A 13,639-nucleotide genomic window follows, 5' to 3' on the forward strand; every position below is an offset into this window, starting at 1 on the left:
GATGTGGTTTCGAAACCATACCGAATTAAGTAAGAGCCTGAAACCAAATAAGCGAAGAAGGTATGGCTGCTCAAAGAGCTACACAAAGTGGATGAGGGGACACCCCAGGAGCCAATCCAAGGCAGGGCCAGGACTGGCGGAGAAGAGGGTCCTGTGGATGAAGATCTGCAGGGAGCAGAAAACAAAATGCAGGGGAGTTTGCTTGTTAAGAACTGGAAGGCCACCATACACTTCAGAAGTTAGTTCTAAAGGAGAACTCACAGGTAAATGAACATATTGTCTGTACTGCTGTTTCCATCGATAAAAAAGACAGTTTCAGAAACATACACAATTCACTCTCTCCCCAGACCCTGCCCCTACCCCCCAAAAAGACAACAAGCACAGAGACGGAGAGGTGAAGCAAATTCAAGCAGAGGAAAGCACAAGGAAACCCTGCAGCCAGAAAAACAAGTGGATCAGCTGTGCTACCACAAAGTCCCAAGACCAAGGGCACAAGCCAGATCAAGACCAAGCGGACAGTCACTCAGGGCTTGGCTGAGTGGGCCAGGCTGAAGCCAGGATTCAGGAACTCAATTCAGGTCTCCCGGGTGGATGAAAGCAATCTAACTGCAGAAGCCCTCACTGCTCCTTCCTCCCAGGGCCGGTGTCATCAGAATGCTCAAGTCGAGAGCCAGAACACAGCTCTTGAATGCTCTGCATAGACACTCCTTAACAAGATTCTACACAGATAACAGGTTGACACGAGATGATGCACAGTAATCTCCTTCTCTGAGTAAATCCTGTGTTCCTACAGGAGCCACGGGCCTGCCTCACTCAGCTGTTAGTAAGATAGCACTAACGAAGAAATTCATTGATCCATGACTATCGTTGCGCCCTAGATAAGCATTTAAACACAATATGAAAAATTTCACTGCACAATTTAAATCTCATAGCCATTCTTATCTTAAAAATGTTGTTACTGAGGCCTGACACGGTAGCCTAGTGGCTAAAGTCCTTGCCTTGCATGTACCATATAGGCACTAGTTCTTATTCCAGATGCTCCACTTCCCTTCCAGCTTCTTGCTTCTGGCCTGGGAAAGCAGTAGAGCATGGCCCAAGGCCTTGGGACCGTGCGCCTGTGTGGGAGACCTGAGGGAGGTTCCTGACTTCAGATCGGCTCAGCTTCAGTCATTGCAGCCACTTGAGAAGTAAACCAGCAGATGAAAGATCTTTCTCCCTGTCTCTCCTTCTCTCTGTAAATATTTCTAAAAAAAAAATAAATCTTAAAAAAAAAAAAAAGTATCAAGGGGCCAACACAATGGCTCAAGGGGCTAGAGTCCTTGCCTTGCATTCGCACTGGTTCCTATCCTGGCTACTCCAATTTCCATCCAGCTCCCTGCTGTGGCCTGGGAAAGCATTAGGAGGAGGCCCAAAACTTGGAACCCTGACCTGCATGAGAAACTCAAAAGAAGCTCCTGGATCCCAGCTTCACATCAGCTCAGCTCTGGCTGTTGCACCCACTTGGGGAGTGAACCAGTAGACAGAAGATCCTTCTCTCTGTCTCACTACATATAAATCTGCCTTTCCAGTTAAAATAAAATAAATCTTTACAAAAAAATAAAATAAAACAACAGGTAGCAGGGAAAAGCAGCAAAAAAATCTTGCCTTACATCAATTTCTTTTAAGGGCTATAATCATAGCCAGAGGGGCCGCTGTGCGGCATAGAAGACTAAGCTACTGCCTGCAATGCCGGTACTCGATACAGGTACCAGCTTGAGTGCCAGCTGCTCCAATTCCAACCCAGCTTTCTGCCAACACACCTGGGAAAGCAGTAGAAACTGGTCCAAGTGCTTGGATCCCTTCCCTATGTGGGAGATCTGGATGAAGCTCCTGGCTTGAGCCTGGCACAATCCTGGTTACTGCAGTCACTGGGAGGGTGAACCTGCAGATGAAAGCTCTCTCTCCCTATAACTCTGCCTTTCAAATACATATACACATGATTTTTAAAAATTTGTGACTGTAGATAACAAATTTGAGTTTGGGATCCAGGCAATGATTTGTATCAATGAGGTTCTCAGGTTGGATTCATACTCATTTAACAAAATCTTAAGATTTTTAGCATGAGTAAATCTGTTCTATGTCTTCAAGTTCTTACATTACAATCTTAAGACTATAAATAAAACCGTATTTGTACACATAAATCTGGATGTACTCAGTTGGGCCCAGGACTAAACAATGAGGAAAAGTCAACCAGAGCTGGTAAGAAGGTTAGAGCAGTAACACGCACAAATGCAGAGCAAGAGCTATATGAGTAACGAGTCATCAGCCAAGACCAGTATTGCGAACAGGTCAGCGAAGCTCCGGCTGATCACACCGGCATCCCACACAGGATCACAACTCAAGTTTCAGCTGTTCCACTTCTGATCCTGCTCCCTGCTAGTGCATTTTGGAAAATACGAGAATAGGCTCCATGTCCAACAAACTGTCAGTCATGAGGAAGAACCAGCTGGAGCTCCTGGTTCCTGCCCAGCTGTGCAGCCACCTGGGGAGTGACCCAATATATCCAAGATGTCTCTGTCTTTCCCTCTCTTTGTCACTCTTTCAAATAATCTTCCAAGAAATTTTAAAACTCTTTCCAAGAATAATTGAAAGCATTTTATCAAACATACAAAAAATAGAATTATGCAGTATAGGGCCCGATGGCACGGCCTAGTGGTTAAAGTCCTCGCCCTGAACATGTCAGGATCCCATATGGGCACCGGTTCTAATCCCGGCAGCTCCACTTCCCACCCAGCTCCCTGTTGTAGCCTGGGAAAGCAGTCAGGGATGGCCCAAAACCTTGGGACCCTGCACCTGCTTGGGAGACCTGGAAGATGCTCCTGGCTCCTGGCTTCAGACTGACTCAGCTCCAGCCATTGTGGCCACTTGGGGGGTGAACCATCGGATGGAAGCTCTTCCTCCCTGTCTCTCCTCCTCTCTATATCTGCCTTTCCAATAAAAAAAAATAAAAAAATAAAATAAAAAAATAAATTTTTTTTTTTTTTTAAAAAAGCAGACGGCAAAAATGTTAACAGCATAAAATCTTGGTGCCGGGACAGGCATGCCCCCTGGAGGTTCAGATGGCAGCTGGCATGCCTACATGCCCTAGCAGAGAACCTGAACTGGACACCGGCTCTGCTCCCAGTCCCAGCCACCTGACAGTGCCGATGCTCAGGGGAAGCAGTGTGCTCCCACCACTTACACTGAGTGACGTGGGCTGAGCTGCTGGCTTCCGGCTCCTGCGGGGCCACCTCCGGCTCCTGAAGGCATTCTCAGAGTGAGCCCACAGACAGGAGGATCCACAACTATCAGGATCTATTTCTCCCCAATGTTTTCAATTGGTCTTAACTGTTTCCAATGAGGGTAAAGAGAGTCAAGAGGGCTTACATAAATCTTAGTATTAGAAATTAGGAAACTTATCTAATTACCCAGGAAATGAGGCACTCCAGATCAGCTACCAGACAGTGGAAGGTCAGTGCCCACAACAATCTCATACAAAGACTCTGGAATTAAAATTACTCCCTGCAGCAAGCATGGATACAAACTCAATATTAATGGGTAACTCAATATAAGCAATTTTTGAATGTTAATTTATTTCCATCTATTTGAAAGACAGACACTGTGATCATCCATCTTTTGGGTCATCCTCAAACGTCCACTGAAGGCAAAGGCTGGGTAAGGACAAAGCCAGGAGCTCAGAACCCCATCTGAGTTTTCCATGTGGGTAGCAGGGTACCTACCTGAGCCATCATTCGCTAAAATCAAGGATGCATTAGCAGGCAGTTAGATCAAAAGCAGAGTAGTTGGGACTCAACACACCCCTATAATGAAAAGTGGGTTTTTCTACCAGTGGCTTAACCTGCTGAGCCATAATACCCACCCAGTACAAGCAATTTTTTGAGGATTAAGACAATGTGATCCAACACATGCTATGGATACACCAGACAAGAGACGGCACCCTGTCCACTATTCCTGAAAGTTACGACTCAGCCAGGCCGGTTAATGAACCAGCTAAAGGCTGCATCTCCTGCCAGCCTGCATACCTGCAGGCAATGCTGCCACTCATGCCTGCCATCCTCTCAGACTCACCAAAGGACAAACACCAGAAGGGGAAGAGACACACCACAATCTTTTTAGGCCAGTTCTGTAAATACTTAAGACTTCAGCTTGGGAGCCCAGGGTCTAAATTACCTCCCTCTTTTCACCTCCCTCAAGAAACACAAATACAAAAAGATGCTGTTCCTCCTTCACTCATCCTTCCTAGAACACAAAGCCAAGCACGTCAACCTGACCCTACCCAATAACCCCTTGTGCTTCATCCTGTTTCATGCACCAAAACTCAGGAGCACACCACCTCCTAAGTGGGTATTTTCCCTCAGACTTAAATATAAATATCTGCCGTGCTTTCTTAATATTAAAAAATAAATAAAGCCTGGGACAGACATTTGGCCTAGTGGTTAAAACACTAGTTGAGATTTCTGCATTCCCTATCAGAATGTCTAGATTCTCGTGCTCACTCCAACCCCAAGCCACGCTTCCTGCTTACGTGCCCGTTGGGAGGCAGCAGAAGCTGGGTCCCTGCTACCCACAAGAGACTTCAACTGAGTTCCTGCCTTCCACATACAGCCAGGCCCAGCTCCAGCTATTATGGGCATTTAGGAAGCAAACCAGGAGATAGATGTGTGCTTGCCAAATAAATAAAAAGTTAATTAAAATAAAAAGCCACTGAATGGCTTTACCTATCCACCTATACGTCCATTAATTCACTACACAAACATCTGAGGGCCTTAACATCCCAGGCCCTGTGCTAAGCATTGAGAAAACCAGAAATAAAATACAGCTTTGACTTTTTAATTTAGATGACAAATGACAACATTTCTCTCCCTCAATTTAGACAGTTAAATTGTGTGCTGCAAGATAAGAGTGTACATTTCAAATACCATTAAAATGTAGGATTGTCTCCTGCAAACCTCATGATGGTTTAGGGTCCAAAATATAAAAATCACATCTTCATTTAATCATACTACTTTGACCACCTGAAGGAAAGCCAGGCTTTCGACACTGTCCCTGAAGCCAGGGGGTTTCACAGCCACAGACGCTCCAAGGTCTCCTAAAAGGGCACATCACTCTCTAAGTAGCTGAAACGGCCAGAACTGGGCCGATCCAAGGTCAGGAGCCAGGAGCTTCTGGGTCTCTAACATGGGTACAGGTTCTCAAGGACTTGGGTCATCCTCCACTGCCTTCCCAGGCCACAAGCAGGGAGCTAGATGGGAAGCAGAACTGCCAATACACAAACTGGTGCTCATCTGGGATCCTGGGACTTGCAAGGGAAAGATTTAGCCAACTGAGCAATCATACTGGGCCCACAAGGACACCGTCTAGCTAGCCTTCTCCTTGGGCATGGAGATGTTTGTGAATTTCATTGAAGAATGCCTCTAATAAACTGATCTTCCTAACAAAAATAAAATCTTAATTCAGACAGCCTATCATTTCAAGACAGCTATGAAATGGATTCCTAAAGAAAATTGAGGAAAAGATGACTTTAAATAATTGGGGGGGGGGGGGGTAAAAGCAATAAATGACCAGTTGAAAATGTCAAAAAGAAAAAAAGCAATTTAAGAGACATCCAACAGCTTCAATTACTCAATTTATAATGTATAAGATTTCCTTTCTTTTTTTTCAGATTTTATTTTTATTGGAAAGTCAGATATACAAAAAGCAGAAGAGACAGAAAGGAAGATTTTTTTGTTTATTGATTCATAAAGAGAGGAGGAGAGACAGAGAGGAAGATCTTCCATCCGATGTTTCACTCCCCAAGTGAGCTGCAATGGGCCGGTGCGTGCCAATCTGATGCCGGGAACCTGGAACCTCTTCCGGGTCTCCCACGCGGGTGCAGGGTCCCAAAGCTTTGGGCCATCCTCGACTGCTTTCCCAGGCCACAAGCAGGGGGCTGGATGGGAAGCGGAGCTGCCGGGATTAGAACCAGCGCCCATATGGGATCCCGGGGCTTTCAAGGCGAGGACTTTAGCCGCTAGGCCATGCCGCCGGGCCCAAGATTTCCTTTCTTTACAAGCATTCACCTCACACTGGTTTTGTTACCTAGTAAGATTCATGCTAGACTATAGTCCTAATTAAAATGTACAACTAATTCCAATTAAAATGTACAACTCTCAGAAACATATAACTTGGTAAGTAAATGAAATGGAGGTACAATAGTGAAAATATGCAGTCTTTGGGTCTACTGAATTATCTATTTTGGTGCTCAAGAGACCAAGAAAGTCAGCCTCCACCTCAACCATGATCCATCCATCTACTTACTGTGTGTACAGCTATGCCTCACATTTAATACAGGGACAGAACTCAGAAATAACAGCCCTCTCTGGTCTGGGGAATGATCTTCCAGGCAAAGATTCCCATGCTGGGTTCCAAGCCAAGCCAAGGTCAAGTATGAACAGCTCTCTACTGCTTCAAGAATTTCTTGGAAGAGAACGAATGCGTCTGTCCATCTCAGAATAGAAGGGGCACCTACACCAAGGAGGGAGGCAGGGGATGAGCTAGGAATATGGCTACAGTTACATTAGTGTCAAATAACGAAGCGGATAGAAACAGAGACACAGAGCAAAGACATATTCTCCATTTTCTTTTGTTAACAAAATTATCTGAAGTTAAATGCAGATGAAGTAACTTGCAGCCAATGTGCAGATGGCTGTATACACATAAATGGGACTTAGGCTGAAGACTGTCATCTAAATATGTTACCATTAAATAGAACGTCATCATCCCATGACATTAACGACAGGATACGTGTGTGGGCATTTGGCAGAGTGGCCTTAAAGGAACTGGTTCAACCTCCAAATATCCACGACAGCCGGGATTGGGTCAAGCTAAAGGCAGGAGCCCAGAATCCAATGCAGGTCTCCCCCAGGTAAACAGGCAGCTGCTACTTCCCAGGGTGTGTCTCAACAGAAAGCTGACTCCAAACAGAGGAGCTCAGACTCCAACAAAGCACTCCAACACAGGTGGCTCCACGCAGTGTCTTACCTACTGTGCCAAATGCCAGCCCCCAAAAGGATTTTTAAACAGATAGCAGAAAAGCACATTAAACCCAAAGTCCTAACAAGTACTCTACATGATCTAATTATTGAGGTAGGATAATTATGCTGCATCATCAAAACATCTTGGCCAGTATTCTGGCTCCTCAGCAGCCTGTGTGAAGGCATTCCGACCTGACTCAGCCAACCTCTCTGCACTTCCACACCAAGTCTCCTCTTTCACATTCCTACCACAAATGCTGTGTATGCAACAGGCCCTCCAAAAGAATACTTGGTGGAACCTATTAAAAATCAAAATAAAGCAACAGGTAAAAAGGATCAAGAAAAAGAAATCTCATAACTGTTACAAGTATTCTTCTAAACCAATAAAACAAAAACATTTTAAAGCTAAATTAGACAAAAAAAGTTATCAAAATAACCTTGCATATTTTTTCCAGGAAAGAACTAAATATATACATTTAAAATTAATTATTCTACTCAATTTAATCAACACAAGCATAAATATAATCTTCTAGTTCTAATAATAAAGAAATCACTTGAAAGTGCTAGATTGTTCTACCTTTTAAGCATATGGTCAAAAAAATCTTTTCATCTGAATGCTCCCACATGTACCACATCAAAACCACTGGAAAGACACTGCAGGCTGGCTCTTCCTCTCTGCAGCTGCACTGGCCCAAATACTCACTCTGCTTCCCAGAACAGAGCACGCCCCTTCGGCAATCCCAGGGGAGCTGCACCTCCCCGCCGCCTCCCTGCTCCATCAAGCCAGAGGTAAGTCCACCTGGCTGACAAGAAACAGCTTAAAGATTCCATAAAGCTCTGTCACTCTGCGCCTGTGACCATGAATTCATCCCAAGAGGGAGGCCACCCACGTCCCCTTGCTGCTGTGGCGTGGGCGAGCAACACACACTAGAGGCGGGTCCTGGCACAGATGGCCAGGGTAACAAATGGGGAGAATTCCAGGGTAGAAGATGAGAAAGATATGTTTCTGAATGCAGGACAACAGTTTGTACACAAAAGCCAAAAATCATGCTGCAAGCCAGCTGAGTCACAGTTACCAAGCCCAGGGTGACAGTTGGAGGCAAGCTACATGCCAATACAACCCACAGCTGGTAAGGTATCTGAGGTGGAGAGGAGGCAGGGAGGAGCAGGGGAGGGAGAGGAGTGCCACTGAGCAACAGACATGAGCAGGAACAGGACAGCATGAAAAGAGACAGAAGTTCTTCCATCCACTGGTTCAATTCCAAAACGACCACAACAACCCGGGATGAACCAGGACGAAGCCGGGAACCTGAAATTCCATCCAGGTCTTCCTTGTGGATGCCAGGGACTTACAGACGTGGCCCACCTTCTGCTGCATTCCCAGGCACATTAGCAGGGAGTGCCAGTTAGCAGGGCAGCAGCCAGGACCTGAACTGGTATTCGAATGCAATGTCGACATCACAGATGACAGCTTAATATGCGGCACCATGACACCTGCCCCTGAAAAATATTTCTAAGAAGAATATTCTAAGCATCTCACTGCTGCAGAGGCTACTACAGAAAAGTTGTCTTAATTCACAATATTTATGGCTGCAACACCCTCAACACTTGCTCTGATTCCCTGCATATCATTGAAGACAGTCATTCCATCACCCTTGCAGTGTTCATGATGCGCCCTTCCTGGTGTACACAGTCATGACCACCACTCAGGAAGCTCCAGTGTGGAAATGGGCATCTAGCCTAGCATTCAAATGCCTGCGTCCCACATCAGAGCATCTGGTTTCAACGTCTAGCTCCAGCTCCTGATTGCAGTCTCCGACCAACATAAACTTAGGAGGCAGCAGTGATGGTTCAAGTGCTGTGGTCCTTACTACCCACGTCAAGACCTTGGCTGGGCCCAGCCCTGGATGCTGCAGGCACTTGGCATGTGAACTAGTTGGAGAAGGAAGCCCGTGTGTTTTTCTGTCTCTGTCCTCAACTGATCAACTGCAAGTGCTTGTAAATGTGCTCCAGGTACAGAAAGGCTACACTGACTGGACACCCCTGCACCTCAGAGCAGAGGCCCACCTGCACTCAATACTGGCACAGAAAGCCAATCCTTTAGATATCATGGGATCTTATATAAGCAGATGACTTACTGTTCTCCACAATGCAACTATAAGCAATATCAGAATTAATTTGCTAAGTTATTGCTTATCTATAAACAGTCTAAGTTCTATCTCTTTGCTTACTACACAAATTCCTGTAAGCAACACTTTCACCTAGTGTGGCCTGGTTGCTGGAGAAAGAAAAGGAACTCTTCACTAAGTAACTGTACATCATGGTGGCTTCAGAATTGCAAGGGACAGAGCTGCCTTCAGTGGATTGGGGCAAGTATCAACAGGAAAAAGAATATCGTTTTTATGCTGTCCATCGGGAACTTAAAACAGAGGCCTGGAGGGTCTAGCCAACACATCAGTCTTTCACTGGCAGGCGCATGGCCAGCTCAGCTACTTCACACACACACTAACTACCCAGTTCCCTCTCCCCATCATATAACCACAGCAGGTGCCACGGTTTGGGACAGTCAAACATTGTGGCATGTGGGACAATGGTTGGCCAAGAGTAGAATGCCAACAAAACACAGCTGCAAAAGTCCTGGGACTCCTCAGAAAGCACCCAAGCTGTACTGCATCCCCAGCTCAGTGTGGGTCTGCACCCAGACTTCACAGTTACTAGCAGGAATAAACCAAAGTTTCTGAAACTTAACCTACACTTGTTTCAATACTTACTGAACTCACACTCAAGGAGCTGGGGAAAATCACTTCAGGGAAGAGACAAAATGTTCAAATGCAGGGAAGACCTGGGTACATTTGAGAATGTGCACAAAGACTGGGGGCTGAAGGGAACTTACAGTTACAAAAAGGAGCATCTATTTTATTTTGCATGTAGGATAGTTTGAAGGTTTAAGTGCACTGGAGTGTTAAAAGCAGTGAACTGAAATGTTTCCATTTTCATTTGAAAGCCAGTATTACTGCCACACAGAGAAATCTGGCAGGTAGTAGAAGGCAGACAGAGCCAGGAGACTGCTGGCAACATCCAGTGGTGAGCTGGGGCAGGGTAAACTAAGAGGCAGAAGAAAGCAGCCTGTAATGTGTCTAGTGTTAGAATAAGACCTGTCACGACCGGTAATGTGACAGAGCACATTAAGCCACTGCCTGCAGTGCCAGCAGCCTACAAGGGTGCCACTTCTATGCTCAGCTGCTCCACTTCCAACACTTCCAATCTAGCCTGCTTCTCCCTCTCTCTCTCTCTCTCTTTCTGTCTCTCTAATTCTGCCTTTCAAAAAAGAAAGAGGCCCGATGCGTTAGCATAGTGGCTAAAGTCCTCGACTTGAATGCACCAGTCCCCATATGGGCGTTGGTTCTAATCCTGGTAGCCCCACTTCCCATCCAGCTCTCTGTTTCTGGCCTGGGAAAGCAGTGGGGGACAGCCCAAAGCCTTGGGACCCTGCACCCACATGGGACACCTGGAAGAGGCTTCTGGCTTCTGGCTTCAGATCGACACAGCTCTGGCCACTGCAACCGCTTGGGGAGTGAACCATCGAATGGAAGATCTTCCTCTCTGCCTCTCCTCCCCTTTGTATATCTGACTTTGCAATAAAAATAAATAAATTTTTTAGAAAAAGACATTGAATACTATAACTTTTCCCTCCCCCCGCTCCCCAGGTACCCCTGCAAAGACACAGCCACACCAGCCTTGGCCCATACTCTGTGCCTCCCCTCAAGCATCTCTACACATCTGCAAATGCATTCTGTCACAGAGATCCATCCTAAGTGTTTTCTGACTTTAAAATCCTACTTTCCATCACATCCTTGTACTTCAAGAGGACAGTGACACTATCAAAGCTACCTTCTCAAAAAGCTAGGGGGAGAAACCCCTCTCTGAACTGCAAGAGAGAACACCATGTGAACGAAAGCCACTTGGCCCTTGCCCTGCTCATCAATGAGTCAGGACATAGCAACAGGCAGCTGGGCCAAAAACAGCTTCCCACCTGACTAAAGGCTTTCCTGATCACCACACGACAGACAACAATCGGCACTAAACACAACAGGACAGAGTTGAGACACCCGTGAAACTGATTACATTAATCTAGTTACACTCTATTTTTTACTAGGCTGCTATGTGACATTTTTAAAGATTTACTTGAAAGGCAGAGTTAAGAGTTGGGGGAGAGGAGAAAGCAGGAGAGGCAGAGGAGGAAGAAGAAAGTGAAGGTGAGGGTGAGCTGCATGCACTGGCTCACTCCCCAGATGGCTCTCACGGCCAGAGCTGGGCCAGCAGGAGCAGGGCTCTGCAACACCAACCAGTACCCACACAGTTCAATCCACTGTGCCACACTGCCAGCCTCATGCTACGCCACTGGCACCAAAGCACAGGCAGTCCTTAGCCTGATGGAGGCTAGAGTGGATTACCTCTGTTTAGGAGTGAGTTGCAGAGTATCCAGGATTTCAGGAACAAATTTAGAAAGGTTAGGAAAGGCTGAAAAAAAGTCAAACCTCAAATCAATAGATGATGTGTCCCCATTTTAATTTCAGGTCCAAAGAGAATTGTGAAATTAGGAAAGCAGCCAAGGGACACTCAAGCAATGGTCCCACACTTGCACCACAGGCCCAGGCACTAGCAATACAGTTAATCAAGTAGCCCCAGGCAGCACCCAGCTCCGCAGGAGAAGGCAGGAAAAACTGATGAACCTCAACAAAATAAATGCTGTAACCAATGACCTAAAAAGTGCTCCAGGCTGAGCCAAGCTGATCTTGACGGAACGGCTGGTCCTCAGCAGAAGAAAGCCAACACGGGATCTTATACAGAGCAAGTCAGAGAAACAGAGATTAAAAGCACATCAAAGCAAGAATTCTCTTACGGACAAGGATGTCCCACCATGGAAAACGTCAATGCAATCCAGGAGACCAGGAAACACTAGAGCTCTCGGGATGCAGCAGACAATCCAAACCTGGGTGGCAATTTCAAATTAGACTATCCAGATAATTAAACACCTACACCTTACAATTAACATTTTTAATAGAAAAAAATGTTTCATATTTGATACTTGCTATCTAACTTTTAATAACTAGCTTCTTCAAAAACTTGGTCTTGGGATTGGTGTAACAGCATAGTGAGTTAAGTCACCTCTTGCAGTGTCGTGCTGGTTCAAGTCCCTGCGGTTCTGCTCATTGAGCTCCCTGCTAACGCCGAGGACAGCAGCAGAGGTGACCACCAGAGATGGGTTCCTGTCATTCATGGAGGAAACCTTCACAGAGTTTCAAGGTCCTGGTTTCAGCCTGGCACAGCTATAACCACTTGGGAAATGACCCAGCAAATGGAAACTATCTCTCCCTCTTTTTGTCCTTCTGCCTCTTTAATTTTAATTTAAAAATAACTATTTCTTTTTTTAAGATTTATTCATTTTATTGGAAAGCCGGATATACAGAGAGGAAGAGAGACAGAGAGGAAGATCTTCCATCCGATGTTTCACTCCCCAAGTGAGCCGCAACGGCCGGTGCTGCGCCAATCCGAAGCTGGGAACCTGGAACCTCTTCCAGGTCTCCCACGCGGGTGCAGGGTCCCAAAGCTTTGGGCCGTCCTTGACTGCTTTCCCAGGCCACAAGCAGGGAGCTGGATGGGAAGCGGAGCTGCAGGGATTAGAACCGGAGCCCATATGGGATCCCGGGCGTTCAAGGCGAAGACTTTAGCCACTAGGCCACGCCACCGGGCCCAAAAATAACTATTTATTTTAAGACATCTTTATCTACCAAGTAACAAAATGGGCTTACAGAACATGGAACAAGGGGAAGAATCTTCTGTACTCTCAAGGTAGCACTGCGACAGCACCCCCACAGCAGCTGCAGCACGGCTCTGCAGTCGGACAGCCTGGGTGTACAGATGGCGCCCAGGTTCTTTCACTGGGTGGCCTTTCTGTGCCTCAGTTCTCTATAAAGCAGGAATGTTGAGCACCTAGCAGCTAAAACCCTCACCTTGCATGCACTGGGATCCCATATGGGCGTCAATTCCTGTCCCAGCTGCTCAACCTCCATATCCAGCTCCCTGCCTGTGTCCTGGGAAAGCAGTCAAGGGAAGCCCAAAGCCTTGGGAAGTGTGGGAAACCTGGGAGAGGCTCCTGGATCCTGGCTTCAGATCGGCCATTGCAACCACCTACGGAGTGAATCAATGGATGGAAAATCTTCCTCTCTGTCTCTCCTCCTCTCTGTATATCTGACTTGCAATAAAAATAAATAAATCTTACAAAAAAAAAAAAGAAATCTGCAAATCCCATTGTCATTCACTCTAACTCCACCTGAAAATTAGAAATAAAGAATCAGAGAGGGGAGGAGGCAAGATATGCGATCAGAATCTCTCAAAAGCTTCAAACACCCACAACTCCTGCTGAACAGCCAAGGAAGGTTAATGAATCCTGCGGAAAGGAGAGGCTGGTCCAGAACTCCAATTTCTACATCCATACGGAAAGGCTCACCATGCATCCACATACGCAAAGCAGCAAAACCCTCGTTTTCCAAACGCTCAAACCAAGGCTCCAAGAGTTTAAGTTT

Source organism: Ochotona princeps, chromosome 1 (assembly GCF_030435755.1).
Source record: "Ochotona princeps isolate mOchPri1 chromosome 1, mOchPri1.hap1, whole genome shotgun sequence".
NCBI classification, from domain to species: Eukaryota; Metazoa; Chordata; class Mammalia; order Lagomorpha; family Ochotonidae; genus Ochotona; species Ochotona princeps.